Here is a 17,209-nt window from a genome sequence, read left to right on the forward strand (position 1 = left end):
ATAGATAGATAGATAGATAGATAGATAGATAGATAGATAGATAGATAGATAGATAGATAGATAGATAGATAGATAGATATACAACAAACTTTTCAAGACATAAAAAGCTTGGTCTTAATTTATTTTATGAAGCATTTAATAAAAATAAGTTACACTTTTTCGGCATCTTACATGCTGACTGTGGGAGGCTGCTGAAGAGAATTGAAAAGCGTTAATGGCTGGAAAGCACTTCGGAATGTCACGCTTGAGTAAATCACAGTTATTATATGTGCTGAAGCCCCCTGGGATTGAACACCATATATTAAGGATGGCAGGTTATTAAATATCTCACACATTAGCCATTTAGGGGTATAATCTGCCATTTCATTACAGTTAAACTTTCTGTTTCTTTATCAATAAGAATTCATTTATTTCTTTACATGAATATACTATGTTGAGCACTACAACTATTTTGTAAGGATATTTTTGCTAATTGGGGCCCTTATCTGGAAACATTTTCCTTGAATCCATACTCTAGGGCCTTTTTCAGAATCCAGCTGTTTCCCTGTAATGTATACATACAGAATAAGCAGTGTAGCTAATGAAGCAGCTTGTGGCTCTGCAGGGTAGGCTGTAGTGATCAGAAGGTTGTTGGTTTGAATCGTGGGTTCAGGAGGTTATTGGTTCAAATTCCACAATTTGAAGGTTGTCCTGTGTTTGGCAGAATGATTTTGCCCTTAAGCAAGGCCCTTAACCCCAATCCCTCCAGGAAGTGGCTGTCTACTATTTCTGAAAATATACATCACTTTGGATAAAAGTCTCTGCTAAATGAATGTAGAACAATTGCATAAGGATTGGGAGCTGGGTGGTTTGCAGTCTGAGTATAAACGTCATGCCCTTCAGCTAGGCGCTAAGCCCTGTTCACTTCGCTAATGTACCAGGCCACATCAATCAGCAAACTCTTTGAGCCATAATAAGCAAGTTTAAAAATTGTTTGACGTGAACATCTCAGCAGGGGGCTTGTGACGGGGTCTTGGAATGGCCGTGTTGCTCCTGAACATCCTTCGTTCTGCTTCAGGAGCACAAAGCTAATCGCTAACAAGTTCCATATGTAGAATAGAGGCTCGGGGAGGCTATGGTATTAAACATCGTTAGCTTCTCATGGACTGAACCATCTGCATTTGATTCCTGGACGACTGTAGCTTTTCTCTCTTTCCAACGCTGACTGCCTTTATTTTCTCCCTTGAAAGATTTGTCATGAGGCTACAAAGTAGGATTTATAAGCTGTCCTTGAAAAATATATTTTCCCATGATCAGTTTTCAAAATAAGGAGCAGTGGCTCAGTGGGTGGTGCTGTCACTTCATGCCTCTAGGATTGGGGGAATTTGACCCCTGACCCTAACTTTTTTGAGGTTGGGGTTTGTATGCAGTCCCCTTGATACATGGGTATTCAAAGACATGCATGCAATGAAATGGGACCTCAGAATTGGTTTGGGTGTGCTTTGCGATGAACTGGTATCCCATCCAGGGTGTCCCCCTGCCTGGTGCCCTGTGACGGACTGGCATCCCATCCAGGGTGTCCCCCTGCCTCGTGTCCTGTGATGGACTGGCATCCCGTCCAGGGTGTCCCTCGCCCTGTGCCCTGTGACGGACTGGCATCCCATCCAAGGTGTCCCCTGCCTGGTGCCCTGTGACAGATTGGCATCCCATCCAGGGTGTCCCCCTGCCTGGTGCCCTGTGATGGACTGGCATCCCATCCAGGGTGTCCCCCTGCCCTGTGCATTCTGGGATAGACTCCAGGTTCACTATGACCTTGTGCACAACGGGCACACTAAGTGCAATGTAGAGACATCATGCCACCTAAATGTGTTTTTAGACCCCATGTAAACAGGAGGAAAATGTGCAAACCCCACAGACACTGAGATGCAGAGAATGTAATCCACCACCTGGGAGGTGGGAGGCTACAGTTCCAAGTACTGAGCCAGTGAGCTGCCAGGCCATAAATATCCATCCATCCGCCTATATATCTTCCAGCCACTTATGCCGGTCAGGGTTGTGATTGAGTACATTGGATCCTACCCCAGGCAGCGCAGGGCTGAACTGAACATACAAAACATAAGATACGAAAATAAAAGTGCAAGCATGACTTCTATGACGCTTTCCTGGATCTGCAGGGTAATCAATATCATAATCGATACCTGTTACACAAGTAGTAAAAATATCTCTTTCAAATCAACCGGAGTAAATATCCCATATAACTGACAGTGATGTATTTTTTCACATTATTTGTCTGCAATCTCAAGAATCTCACTGAAAAACAGATTTACAGGGTTACGCCGTGGTCTCCCCAGTGCTATCCCATAATACTGCTGAGCACGCAGAAATATCTCTTTCTAGTAAAACAAGAGAAGCCCTGACGTTCTCCTTGGTTCCTTTGGACGGGACACATCCTTCTTGCCAGAGAAGTTGAGAAACCAGAGAGCAGTGTTCCCTGCTGAGGTGAACGGGGGAAGGAAGACAAACCGCTGACTCAGCGTGGTGGAGAGTCCAGGAAATAGATTATCGCCCCGCGGGGAGTCGCCGTCCCGCTGGAGGCTGGCTATCTCGGTGGAGCGCCTGGCTCAGCCCGCTTTGTGAGGAAATGCAGAGCCCACAGCTTTCGGGGTTCTTGAGTTTTGTCTTCGCCCCGGCCTGCATGCACAACTGTAGTAATGCTCCTGCACATTGGGGAAAAGATCACAGATTGTCTGTGTACGGGAATGTCATGTTTATGAAAAGGGGGGCATCTTTATTGGATGGGGTGGGGTCCAACTTAATGAAAACACCATTTAAACTAATTAGTGTTCATTTAAATTGTGATGGGGTTGCGGGGGGGGGGGGGGGGGGGAGCAAATGCTTCAAGTTTAAAGTGACCATGTTATGTCTTCTGGGTGTGCATTGTATTTGTGTGTGTGTGTGTGTGTGTGTGTTATGTTTATATTACACTGTGGGAACCAAATGTCCTCTACAATGTGATAAAAACCTATTATTTTGACGTCGTGGGCACCCTTTTTCAGGTCCCCACACAGATCTGTGCCTGCAATCAAAAAACTAAAAAAGCCTTGTATTTTGTTTGGTTACTTATGGTTAAAGTTGAGGCTGGGTAGGGGTTAAGGTTGTCATGTAGGGATTAGAGTTTTCCCCATAGAAATGAATGGCGAGTCCCCACAAAGATATAATTACTAACTTGTGCATGTGCGTGTGCGTGTGCGTGTGTGTCATTTAGGTGCAATTTATGATTCAGTTATAAATTCTTTTTAGGTTTGCTCACAGTATTTTTTTTCTCCCAGATTACTGGCTGTTCATTGCAAATTTCTGTAAAAATCACTTCTCTGTTGTTGTGATTTGTCTTTTATGCCATTTAACTAATTAGTGCCTTTTTATGCCTGTTTGTGTGTGTGTGTGTGTGTGTGTGTGTGTGGATTGGTCCGGATTGCTTACAGACACAGCATGAACATGCTGAGAAGCCACGACATCATTCACCCATGTCAGAATCTTCAAACTCTTGCTGCAAGTTTTTCTTTTTTCATTGCAGACATAATTCTGAGTAAAACTGCTTTAAGGACAGGCCGAAGGGGCAGTGAAATCATTACATAGGGCCTGCTGAGAAAACAAACCCCGTTACGCACCATATCTCTCCCAGCCAGTGAGCTCATACGTTAAGTATTTTCCGGAACCCTGCTCCCAGGGTTATTAGGCAGCGTTGCCACGGCGATGTCTGAAGCTGGCTGCCTTCTGTTCAGCTGCTGCATTGCAGTTGCACTGCAGAACACTTCCTTGATCCTGCTCTCCCTGAAACGCATTTCTACGACGCGCAACATATTCTTCACACAGGGTGAGAGCCCAGAGGCATTGTGGGTAACCGTGGACGGTAGCATTTGGAGGTATCATTGCTTACCAATGCCTTGTGTCGCGGACATGTACAGCAGGTGACATTCAGGCGAGGGGGAAACCTGGGAGATTCGGTAACCTTATTTCCATTCAGGCAAAAAACTGATCTGAGAACAGAAGAAGTTTGTCATTTATGGCATTTGTTTCCAATGTGACACAAGGAGAGAAGAATCAGACAGTCCCTGGAGCAGATGGGGGTTACAGGCTGAGCTCCAGGGCCCGATGCTGAAGTCACTTGGCTGACTCTGGGATTCAAACCAACAACCTTCCATTCACAGGCCCAGCAGACCCTGCTTAGCCACTGCTTTCAGGTGATGTTTAAAAAAACAAAAAAAAAAAGAAAAACTGGATGTTTCTCTGGAACTAATTAACCAATCGCTAGCAGAAGGTGCCTGCTTGTGAGTATGATTCACTACACTGCCAACCCCCCCAGAGTCTTCATGTAAGGGGGCCCTGACTCTCTCACTGCCCCCACCACCCTGCACTGGAGTGTCAAGTCGAACAGAACTGACTCACTTGTGAGGGAGGGTGAAGGCCGGGCAGCAGGCAGACACAACAACGGCAAAATATGGTGGGAAAATGGCGGCCGGTTTTACTTTCTGGAATGTTCTGGAAAGGGGGACGGGGTCGGAAAACACAGCACCTGTAATCAGTTATTAAGGAAATAAGACAAAGGGAAGCACGGCATTTGCTAAAGTAGCATTACATTGGAACACTTCTTTATACATATCACACCATGCTCTCCTCTGAGACATACACAGTGAGGAGTGAAGCTTGGGGCCTGACATGGGGCCTCTGAAGTATTTCAGGGGGTAATGGCATTGCTCAAGGGCCCAACAGCAGTCAGTCTGCAAGTGCAGGGATTTGAATGGACAATCTTCCAATCACCATCTCCCCAAAAAACACAACGACTCTGGTGGGACTCGAACCCACAACCTTTGAATGGCCTCACCCCAGAGAAAGTCTAGAAGTCCAACACACTATCCATTGTGCCACAGAGCCCACATGGGACTGAGTGACTCTTGATGTTTTGAGGGAAGGAGGAGGCGGTCCTTGGCATGTGGATTTGGTCTCTGTCTTTTTCACACAGTCCTTTTTTATGGGAAAGAAGAACAAGAAGGACTGGAGATGAAAAATAACATATGAAAATGACTGCGGCACGTTGACTCCGTTGGTGGTAGAGTATCCTCGCATCAGGGTAACAAGGCTTTAATATTGTCAGGAACCTTTAAAAGCGGTCAAAGCTTTTATCTAAAGAGTCACACATTTTGATGAATCTAGAATCAGACACTCCCTGCTGCTAATGGGATTTTAGGGCCTTGCTCAATGGCCCAGGAGAGAAATCTGCCAGTGGGATCTAAACCAGCAACCTTTGGATTTCCAGCACAGCATTCTAACACACTGCCTAACAGGCTGCAACCATTAACCTGCAGGGAACTTGCAGGAAGGGCCTTACAATGGGGCCCAACTGCAACATCACTAAGCTGACCATGGGGTTTGAAACTGTAACCTTCCTACCATAGACACAGCAGCTTAACCCACCAAGTTACACACCAGCCCCTCTAACCTATGGGAAATGAGCCCATTAACTTGAGGCCTTTTCAACATGTCTCCCTGTACATTGTCAAAAGCGATTAAGGAGCTGAAACAGAATCACCGCAGCTCATATTTAGTCAACGCTTTGGATTCGTTTTTTTTGGCATCACACAGCAAGTCAAGCCTGCATGAACAATATGTTTAAAAAGGAGAAACTGAATGCACCCACTGTCAGGTACAGGAGGCTTTATAACAACCCTGATATCATCTGTACTTACCGTGTAAATGAAACTGTCCAGGGACAGTCGTTTTTGGCTAATTATGAGGAACAAAGTCAAAGTCACACCCATTAAGAATGTTTCACCGTCAACCTGAAAACTCAAATGAAACATGCACACTTATTCTGCCTAGTAGCAGATCAGTGGTGGCTGGAGGCTAAAAAAAAAAACGTAAGAAGAAGAAGCTAAGAAGACTATACATTTTACAAAACTGCAACAGTGAATTTTTTTAAAGAAGAGAGAAAAAGTATTTTTAAACTACCAGGGTCAGCCAGTTCCTGGAGCAATGGGAGTTTAAGATTCCTTATCTGGAGTCCAACAGTGATATCACCTTGCCAACCACTGGATTTGAACAAACAACCTTCCGATCACAGTCCCCCAGTAGACTGCTTGGGATGATGACTACTTGGACTGGTTTGTAAAGGGGAACGACACTCTCCCCTGTGGGTTTATATCTTTATGCTTTCATACTTTTCCAAAGACAGATCCACTCATTTTCCCAAGTCCCGGTTCCTCTTACATCACAGATGCAGAACAGCTTCCAAAAGCGTGACCCTGAGCTTGGGGCAGTGACTTCTCAAGCCTGTGAGAAAAGCACAAAACCCAGGCGGGCGATTCCTCTCGGGAGCCGAGGGGGGGGCGTGACCCCAGCAAAAAAATAAATCAATCACATCGCGCCGTCGCTCTGCAGATACTCCCTGTAGCGCAGACCCTATGAAGCTCAATGTAAATAACACATGACTCGTAAATAGTGTATTTGTTTAATTCGCTGGTGGTCACAGGGGTCAAAGCAGCCGCTTTCAGTAGAGCGTGATGTTTATTGAACGTGTGAGAGGTCAAACGGTCCCTTAGAACCCACGTTGGACGGTAATTAATATTTATGTGGCTTTTTATGTGTTTTGACTTTGGGAAGGGTGGGGGGCAGAGGCTTTGAACAAGTTCCAACATCCACATCAAATTAGGAAATATGAATGACGAGCCCTTGGATGTGAGCATACGAAGTAACTCTTGGGATCAGATTACGGATTGGATCCTGGTACGTCTGAGAGAATTCATTCGGCTGAAGTCCGTCTCATTTTATTGTTAGCTAAAATACCATGGCGCATGTTTCATAATCTCCTTAAAAGCACAAATCTGCATTAATTCTTTTGTACAATATAACCAAAGTATGTGGACACCAGCTTGTGCAGCATCTTATTCCGAAATCAAGGGTATTGATATGAAGTTGGTCAGTTCATTGTTGCTCTAATAGTCGCTACTTTTCTGTGAAGGCTTTCCATTAGATGCTGGAACACTGATGGATTTGCTGCGTTCCGGAAGTGTATTGATGTTGGGTGATCGGGTCCTTTTCCGCGAGCTCGTGTGGCCGACCACTTCACAGCTGAACTTTCTCCCAGATGTTTTGACCTTCACAGTCACTTCACTTGCGGTTGACCAGAGCAGCTTTAGCAGAGCAGAAATGTGGCAAACTCACTTTTTGGAAAGAAGGCTTCTGTGAATGTGCCAAGTGGATAGTCACTATGTTCTCCTGTACAACAACCACCTATTCTGCTGGTAATGATTGTTGCAGGATATTGTGTAACTGTGTGCTTATTTATACATCTGTATCAGCAGTGTGTGTGTGGATTAAATAGGAAACTCCTCTGATTAATTGGTGTATCTACTGTACATACCTTTGGCCATATAATAGCTGTAATCATATATATCGGTGAAATGAAGCAGTTTTTTCATCTGTACAAGCACATGAGAACATATTAGTTTTCACTGATCTTTCCATCATGCTCTCCTGTAACACATACAAAGGTGGTTGAAGCTCCTGGTCAGAGAACAAGGTCAGCCTTTTATCTAGAACCCTTGATGCATTTTTTTTTAGTGGGGAGGGGGGGGTTTGATTAAGGGTCTTGGTCACTGGCCCACCTGAGATGTGATTAGTCTGGTATGAAGAGGATTCAAACCAGCGACCTTCCGATCACAAGTACAAAGGCCACACACCTCCCACTCAAAAGAAAGTTGCCAGGAATAGTGGTGAGCAGCCAATCCATCAGGACACACTCACACGTTATCCCCCAAGCAGATATCTGGGAGTGTGGTCTGACTGATCTGCTAAACACTGACACAGCCGGCTGTGCGGGGGAAGGGGGTACTGAGGAGGGGGGCAGGAAGAATAAAGGTGTAGGATGGGCTGAAGCGGTCTCTCAATCGAAGAACACGTTTCTCAACATCTCATCTTTGTTTCAACCCCGTGTCGTGGATTTGGGTGGTCCCTGAGCGACGCTTCTAAGAGAAGTTTCAGCTTCTCGCATGTCTACCAGAGTGAGCTTCAGATGAACCCACTCAGTTTGCCACGGCCCTCGCAGGCTCCTCACAAGGGTGACGTGTGGTTCAGTGGGTTTAGATGCTGGTTTTGGGATCTGAAGGTGGTTGGTTTAAATCCCAGGGTTAGCAAAATCACTTCAATGTTATTCTCTTGCCTCCCCCCCCCCCCCCCCACCCAATTGCTCTGGGAACTGTTTGTCTGTGTTTCCTCCATAGTGGACATTGCTTGCGATAAATGGTTCACAGCTGGTGATTCTGGTGTTGAAACCTTTGACCGTAAAAGCTGATAAATGTGCCCCCTTCCTAAGAGCTTCTCATCCAGAAGAACACTTAGAAATAATCCAATAAATGTAATTACAGCAATTACAAGAATAAAACATTATTAATTGAGTTGGCAGGACCTTTAAGAGTCTGCCTGGTGCAATCAATCATTTTCATTTAGCTGGTTCAGGTCAAACTGCTTCACTTGACCTGTAGAGTTATTTTTTTTTTTTGCGAGAAGGTGACCTCAGCATGCTCACTTGTCACATCTAACTCATGTAGTCAAATCAAGCGAAAGGGCTACTTTAACACAAACAGGAACTAAGACCATGCTGATAGGTCATCTGTGTACCTGACAGTACCTGCAGTTGCTGAACAGCAGAACGACCCACATGAACAGACTTAGGTAATAACCCAGGATGGGCCTCCAACTCATCGCACACTCCCAAAAAGTTCAAACCCCTAGGGTCTAGCGGGTGGGTAGCCCTCAAGGGTTACAGTGATTACTAGTCTTCACTCAGTCCTTTTGAAAGTGTTGCATGGCTCAGTGAGTGAGGATGTTGAGCCTGTGATCAGAAGGTCACTGGTTTAAATCCTGGAGTGATTTCACGTTTAGGACCTTGAGCAAGGCCCTCCAGCCCCCTTTGAAAGCAGGAACTGTCTGGACCCGCTTTCTCTAATGAAACAGTGTGGATAAAAGTGTCTGCTAAATGTAACTCAGGCATATCATATGGATACTAAATCTGGTTGGCTGGTATTTTACATTGCAGGCCGAGTGTTAATTTGTGTTTATGTAATGCTCCCAGAATGTGGAGGTATGGTCCAGGCCCCTGTCCCATTCACTCCATCGCCCCCTGTAGTGATAATCTGGTCAAGATGTTTTCACCCATAGAATAAACTATTAGCCAGTCAGTGCTGCATGATTATCTGCTCAGCTGTGAATTCCATCGGTTGCACAGATACATTAAATCTTACTCTAATATGAATGAATCACAAGGTTGCTTGCTGTTGTGTAAATAAACCATAATAATTATTAATTCTGAGCAAGAATTGTGAATTTTTATATACTCAGATCTTCTAATGTTATCTAAACAGCACCCTTTTTATCCATGGCCTATTTATACATTAGATATTTACAGGGAGAGCAGTTGCTCTAGTAGGTCATGACCACACAACCTTCCAGCGTAAATGTGCTAACCCACACTCTAACTGCTGCTGGTACAGCCAACCTCGGGGTATTTTTCTTGAAAAAACACATTTTAACAGAGAAAAATATTGTTGGACGTCCACTGTCTGTCAAATGCAAAACACCAGTTTGATTTGAACCTGCAACCCTGGAGTTGTGGGGCTGCTGGGCCACCTGAATTAGCATTGAATTAAACACTTAACAAATCTATACAATATTGTAATGATATCATCGTCAATATTCATCAGTGGGCCAAAGCATAGTCAGCTGCCTTTTGCGTTTCACACTGATAAGTGCAATAATTGTGGCGTGTAGGATATTAGAGCAGCTTTTGCCTGACAACCACGGTTCTAATTTTCAACCCATTTAGCAGTTGCTTAGTAACCATGAGGGAAAGTCTCCCCAAAGTGAAAAGCTTCTCTTCTCCGTGCCTCCCACAGACACCCGGCAGGAGGGGCACGCAGGTTTTGGGCCTCAATCGGGTGTTTTTAAGCCTAACAGGCAGCAGCCCAGTCTTATGGAAAGTTCAGGAATGGGCCCTACTGCGCTATCATGTTTATCAATACCAAGAATGCAAAGAACATACTTGTGTTCTTGCCAAGGGCGTTCTTGCTAAGTTGCCGCCCATGAACGAACTGGGACGCGATGAATCATGGGATTGTTCCCGTTGGAGAGAATGATACCGATGTATCCTTGATATCTGGTGCGAGGCAAGAATGACATCCAGGGATTTTTTTTTTACCGTCCTCCATACTTCTATTCTTGGGAATGAAACTGAAGATGCTGTCTATCAGGTACGGAGAATACAAGAATGGTCAAGAATGCAAACTGATAAATACCCCTAGGCTAGCGTTGAAATCTAGGGATGACATTGGTTGGCCGGCAGTCGGCTGAAGCACTTGCAAGGGCAGGTTTTGTTGTTATTCTCAGAAAGTCACGTTGCCCCCCCAACTAAATAAATAGTCAGCGAGTTCAGTCTGGAGATTGTAGCTAGCAGAGCTGGTTAGCATCACATGCTGCTTCAGCACCCCCTAAATAAGGAAGGCATGTCTTTAGTGTGCAGCCAAAAGGCACCCCCACCCCCCCCCCCCCCAAACCCTCAGGGGCTCCATGAAAATACATGGTTTGAACCCGCAGCTGCACACCTGAACCTGTATGTGCATCAGTGAGCATTCAGTGGCACACTGCACGAAGAAGGAAGTTGCCAGAAGATTCTGGCTGAATGATCTTAAAAAGGTCTTCAAGTTTCCATCAGGGCAACAAGCTGTGGCTAAAGTCGGTACAGGACTGGCGAGCTCACTTCCTGTCTGACCCGGTGTCCACATCCAGTAAACATGTTTACGCACACGAGCAGGACTCACGCCTCAAAAACACCTGGGATAAGGCTGGTAAATTTTACTCTACGACACATTTTAATTTCAAGCATTATAAACGGTCTATTCAGAATATATTGGTGTGTATATTTTTGGCTTGGATAACAAAAGTTACACAGTTAACACAGTTGTAAGAAAAACACGGATATTGCACAATTACACGCACTTTTAAGGGGAATTTCGCGATTATATCAAACTGTGATTGAAGTGAAAAACCACACCAGGCTTCATCGCCGACCAAGAGCAGCGCAAACCGAGCGTGTTAGAAGATGACAGCTGCTCTCTCAACACACTGCGCTGAATAAGTTTTCTGTTTTTGAGAATATAGTATATTTTATTTTTAATATCGGCCGGGAGCGGACGAGCTGTAAGGTGTAAATTTACGCATCTATCCGAAGTCGTCAAGCTTAGTTACATTTAAAACACCTAAGCAGTTTTAAGGAGCGGTACATAATTTCATGCCTACTGTAGACAAGTACAATGATACTCAGTCTTTGCCATTGGATTTATTTTTACTCGACACAACTGTTGCCTTTTACCATTTATGTGGGACAAAACGTGTAGGCTATATGCAAGATGGATGGATGGATGTTTATTTAGTCAAAGTCATTCATATATGATTTAAACGATAAAAATGCAGTGCCTCGCCATCATTATTAATTAGGAATGGCGATATATAATATGGCGAAGAAAACAAAACAAAAACTGCACTCTATAGGTTAAATATAAAATGTTTGATGGCTTTCAGGATGTTTATATTTTATCAGCCTGTCAAACCTTTCCTTTCTTAGTGCAGCAGCACTGTTTAAATGTTATACTCAGTAGATTAAAGGTTGCAATTCAATTCCAGATTGCAATGAAACTGTATTTGGCTTGGTGTTTAGTTCCGTGGGTTCGGGATCTCTGTCTGGAAGGTCATGGGTTCAAATCCTGTGGTGAGCAGTGAAATCCTATTACTGCTGTCCTTGAATAACGGCCCTGCTTTCAGATACTGTGTGTGTATGAAGGAATATAACGTGCTTATGAGTTGTGCCGCTTAGTCTATAACTGGTTAATAAAACTGAGCAATATAATTTAATTTTTCCATCGATGGCATAGATTTTTCATCAAAGTATTAAGTACAATTTAAGATATTTTCATTTATACAGTGAAAATCAATATCCATCCATCCATCCATCCATCTTTCAAATGCTTATCTGGTTCATGCAAGTGTAAATATATTACGCGAAAACAAATTTGTGACACACGATTGGTGAGTTGGAAACTAGTCATCATGATAAGTTGTCTTCTGATGCTTTGGCAAGTTAAAATCTATAGAACTGAAGATTTCCTTTGCATTAGCATTTAAACATATTTACATAAAAACACGTTTGAATATCTCACGAAGTGTGATGTGAGTAATATGTGTACAGAGTGATCATTATGCTGACCTACTTATTGACCTGGTAAGTTAACAATTTGACTTTCAGCCTAAACGAGCTCGACGTCTTTAAGAGACCCGGACTGTATCATTTGAAGGCCGTGGGTGAGCAGCAGAATAAAAGCGCTACTAACGCCCACGCTGCGCTGAAACAGATACTTCTAAGAGGGTTTTTATAGTAACAGACAGTAATAATTAATACGCGGAGTCCAACAAGAGTTGTACTTAAAAGGGTGACATGGGATTTATACTTTAAAAAGTACCTCCTCCCCCCCTTTTTTTCGGTAAAACTGGAGGGTCCTGACGGGACTTGGGAGAGCGCTGCCGGACCGGTTAGAAAGAAACAGCGTTTCGGCAGCATCTCTCCCCCTGCTACTGGCCGATCGCTGGAGGTAAGACCGGTTTTGTTTTATTTTAAACAATCGCAACTTAACAGTTCCTTATGTAAATGCGTATAATTATTTCATAATTATAACCGCGCTGTTTGATGCGGACGTGCGATTTTACATCCCTTTTGCAGCATGAACCCGTATTGTTTCCACCCTGTGGTAAAAAATAAAGACATCAGTATTAATAGTTTATTGCAAAAAAATGATACGTTAGCATCCTTGTTTCCCCGGCTTGCATCATTTTCATTTCAGGGGGCGCAGTTTTCCGACCCCCAATCCCACGCCGCTTTAGATCCCTTTTAAATACATTCTGCCATGTACTAGGTTTAGTTAAAAAATAACTAAAGTTTGGATTAGTAGTTCGCTGTCCGCCGGTACGGGTGCCGGGCAGCGCTGCGGTGCATTCGGCGTGGAGTGCAGGCGACAGTGGGGACCTTTTTCATTACACGGAAAGTCACACATTTTTAAAGGAGATGGTGGAGAAATTGGGTCGGTACCGTTGGTCCGGATGGGGATCGTTCGCCATGCACTGCAGTGCGAGAGGTCCTATTTATATAGGATGTTTAATTTTCATTAAAGTGACCATCGATGCATGACTCCCCCGGGTGCGAACGCCGCTGTCAGCCAAAACGACGGCACGGATGAAGGAAGGGAGATCAGGCGGCGGGCAAAGGCTCCGAAAGCCGGTCTATAAAGCCTCGACCATGAGGAGGCGATGATGTGACTTATGCGGGCGATCAGACCGCAAGACCACGCAGATCGCATTTAATGCATGAGATCAAGGCAATCAGACGCCGCACCTCGGGCACGATCATTTATATGTTTACCTGATGCACCGAAACTGTGGCTTTTCTGTCCTCTATGGGTCGTTTTCTGCTTTAACATATTCCATAGCAGTTGTTTGGTATGTCCTTCATGGTTTTAAATATATTAAATAAATAATATGTTAATGCAGAGGTGAAGAGATTCCCGTGACTGAACCGGGTCTGTGCTGGTATTGGGCGCCTTTATAGAGTATTTTCTTCCACCAATGAAAGTATTTTTCTGACATTATTCACCATCTAATAGGCTCTTTTCTGCAGCAGACTGACTTCGGTTTTTGTTAATGTTTCTCTGCCCCTTAATGTGTTTATCTGAGCGCGAGCGTTTTTTAAAAGGAACAAACTGTATTCCTAGTTAGGTTGTTCAAACCGTATGTGTTATGGCTTTATGTGTCCAGAACCCACCCTGTTTTAATAGCAGTTATTTTATCATGCTGGAAGCTGGTGTCTATTTGTCCACAGAAAGAGACACTATATGTCAAGGTGATTCCTGACTGCTTTACGGTAATCCTATAAAAGTTCTCCCATAAAAGGTCTACGGTGGCAGGTCTGCCTTTCCAGAAATGTACTCCATAAAAACTCATACGATAAACTGTAGCGGACGTCGCATGTTTAGGAAAACTAATAGCTGGTATAGCATTAATTGTGAGGTGCCACTGCGAGGCTGCTGCTGCGTAGCTTGACCCGTCTGTTTAAAATACACGCTGATAGAGGCGCTGAAGCCCTGAATTGTGTCTCTGTCTTTTGATAAACACTCCCCCCTTTGACTTCAACTCGAAAACGACTCCATTCAGGAGATTCAGGCCAAAAGTCACCATCACAAATCCCAATTGCTTATAATGAAGCCTTTCATTTTGAAAACCACACGTTTTAGTCCTTCCAGTACTGCATTTTAGGTCACTATGACGGCGTCAATCAACGAGTGAGTCGTTTTTGAAGCTATCTAATGTGCAGATGGTGAAAATTGGTGTGTAGCGGACTTTGTGTTTGGGAGAAGGGATGCAGTATTGGACAGGAGGACGGACGTGGTTGTCGGTAGGTCCTGGAAAGTCGCTCGCTGGAGAGGGACATGTAGGAAATTCGTTGGGGGACAAAGTGTCTGCTAGCAGTAGGAGAAGTTCACTGAACCTTCAAAACTGTAAAATTGTCTGATTATTTAGCTGAAGCTTTTGTTGCGAGGTTCATAATTGCCTGTTTTGAATGTTTGTTTGAGTCAGCGACCTGTTGATTTCATTATTTTTGTTCACGTATTTAAAGTATGCTTTTCATCTCTTGCTGTAGCCTGATGTACGAACATGTCTCTCTGCTTATCTTCGTGCTTCTTTCAAACATCTGCCTGTTTGATTAAGAACTTCCTAAAAATATGCTGAATTCTCATTTGGATGAAGATAAAAACTGAATACTCTCTTTGGGGGTCTCTATATGTCACTTTGATGCTTACTTGCTTGACAGGTCCTTCAGGTTCCTGCTCATTGTAAATCTTGTTGAGAATAAGAGTTTTGCTGAGATGCTCAACTTAGAATTTTTGTTTTGGATGCTGTGAGATCCGCATCTGTCCAAAAGTTGTAGTTTTCAACCCCAATCATATCTGGATCTTACCTAGATGAATTGAAATGAAGTACTTATTGATAAAAGCTGCTATGCCGTTGATGGGACAACTGTTAGTTTTTGTGTCATACCGCAAGTTGCACTGAACTGAATCTGAACTGGACTAGACTGAGTCTAAACCAGATTGTCCTGGGACTGGCTTGGCATGCGTCTGGACTGAAATGAATGTGGACTGGTCTGTATCTGAAATGGACTGAAATGAGTCTGGACTGGAATAAGTCTGGATCGGTCTGTGTTAGGACAGGGTTGTGTCTGGACTGGATTGGACTGAGTCTGGAAAGCCTGGAGTAGTTGGCAGAGGTTGAGGTCACATTGTGGGCTTTCACACTTTCCCTCTAACCCAAGGGTGGCCCGGCAGCCGGGTCATGCTGCTTATTTTTGCTCGGAGCGTCACTCCAGCCACCAGGGTGTACATCACTCTCGAGGAAACGTCTGAATTATGTTGGGAAGAGAAGCACACTCTACCCACCATTAGGGGACCTGCTCTTCTGTGAAGCCTCACGGCGGCTGTGATCCATGGAGGGTCACATCCAATGAGTGCCAGGGAATGCCGGGGTGTGTCAACTGTGCTAGTTTGGGAAGATGCCTCCAGTCACGGGAAATCAGACGGCGGCGTGATGCAGTCAGCGGAGCTGGAGCAGCGACGGACCTGCGTTCCAGAGGACAGGAGTCACAGGTCGATGACTTCCTCCTGCTTTGTGGTTATTTCCGGATGCCTGCTCAGAATCACAGGAGTATCACGTCGATTAGAAACCCCTCTCAGCGGACTTTCGGAGTGCCGTTCCCTCTGGCCCTTTAAGTGAGACCCGCCCTTGGCGTGAGATTTTTGGGTCTTTCCTGTTTTTTCCGAAAACGAGGGATTGCTTTTTTCCCCCCCATCTCCTACCTTTTGATGGATACCACCCGGAGACACAGTGTGTTCTTACAGAAGTTTGCTGTCGTGGAAACAGGGACGGCGTGAGAGAGGAGTGTTTCTGAGTTTCTGTTTTTTTTTTTTTTGTTATTTTTGGTGTCCGTACAAACCATGGGTACTCGTGACTTATTAGATGTTGTTTTGCTTTTACGAGCTGAGGTTTTTTCCTTTCAGAAAAGTATTTGAATGTGCATTTTTTAGGAGTACAAGCTCAGGACTGGTGGGGGTGGGTGGAGAAGACAGATGAGTTATCTATTTTTTTATTTTATCTTTTTAAAATGTATCTATTTTTCATGTGAATGAAACCAGACGACAGACACTAGGGGGCGATGTAGAGTGAGTGCTTGTAGAGGCGGGGGTACTGGTGACCCTGGAGGTGTGATGTGACGGTGCACTGAAGAGTCATGTGTTTCGTTTGCCAGGCATGTAGGTCATATGGTGAGCTCTCAGCCAATGGCATGGCATGTAACATAACTTCTGTGGTCCAGCTCACCAATGGGGGGGCTCCGTTAAGCACAGCTGAAGCATTTACTTGCAGTGGAGGGTGAAGAGAAGCCATAGCTTGCATCTGAGGGAAATCTCTGCCACTTACGATGTTATGGGGGGGGAATGTGTGGTGATGGATGATCGCAGTTAAAGCTGTTTCCTTCCCCTTGTTCAGTCATCCATCGATAATAACTTAAGCCATTAAATTTCACAGCCGTCTGTGATTTCTGTACATAATAAGGTTTTCATGCACACTTTCTGCAAAACCTCAGTGTATAATTGAAACTGTTTTTTTTTCTTTACTTTCCTCCCCTGAAATGTTCTTCTCCATGGCGGTTATCGTCACAAATCTTCAGAATGTGCCATCTTTATGCTATTTTTTCTTAAGGTTTGCGATTGCGCCAGCATGTAGCTGATAGACGACTTTAAGATGGAGCTGAGGACGAAACACCACCTAAGCCTTCCAAGATAAACAGCCCCGCGTTTATAAAAACGCTTAAGCAAGCTGAAGGAGGCCTTTTGCAGGCTTGATATGCCTCCTGGAGACGACAGACCCTTCTGGCCTGAGCTCTGCTATTGTGTGGAGATCAGCGTTCCAGTCGCTACGAGTGCGGAAATACACAACGCTAATCTATGCTGTGCGTTTTGGTCTAGGGTGCTAGCTATTTCTTTTTTTCCTGCATTTTTTGATTATTTGTTTTGGGGAAACTGCA

The 17,209-nt window shown here is 44.3% G+C and overlaps 1 protein-coding gene, 1 long non-coding RNA gene and 1 other non-coding gene across 5 annotated transcripts in view; 1 reads left to right on the forward strand and 2 right to left on the reverse strand.

Moving 5' to 3' along the window:
• Positions 1-3,930: 3,930 nt before the first annotated feature.
• On the reverse strand, positions 3,931-13,580 carry LOC125740133 (uncharacterized). Its single transcript, XR_007397456.1, has 3 exons — positions 13,496-13,580; positions 4,426-4,518; positions 3,931-4,016 (listed from the first exon to the last, which is right to left on the reverse strand). It is a non-coding gene; the product is annotated as an uncharacterized LOC125740133 (long non-coding RNA).
• On the reverse strand, positions 4,818-4,911 carry trnar-ucu (transfer RNA arginine (anticodon UCU)). The gene is made up of 2 exons: positions 4,875-4,911; positions 4,818-4,853 (listed from the first exon to the last, which is right to left on the reverse strand). It is a non-coding gene; the product is annotated as a tRNA-Arg (tRNA).
• LOC125740126 (protein FAM110B-like) overlaps positions 10,859-17,209 on the forward strand; it is a 35,209-nt gene continuing 28,858 nt past the window's right edge. The window contains exons 1-2 of one of the 3 annotated variants that reach the window (XM_049010947.1): positions 10,859-10,874; positions 12,576-12,671. The gene's annotated coding sequence lies outside the window, so the exon portion shown is untranslated. Of the gene's footprint in view, positions 10,875-12,391; positions 12,672-13,948; positions 13,973-17,209 lie in introns of those variants that run through there. The other 2 variants (XM_049010946.1, XM_049010948.1) reach the window with 2 other exon arrangements.

The sequence above is a fragment of the Brienomyrus brachyistius genome, chromosome 4 (assembly GCF_023856365.1).
Source record: "Brienomyrus brachyistius isolate T26 chromosome 4, BBRACH_0.4, whole genome shotgun sequence".
In the NCBI taxonomy this organism is placed as follows: Eukaryota; Metazoa; Chordata; class Actinopteri; order Osteoglossiformes; family Mormyridae; genus Brienomyrus; species Brienomyrus brachyistius.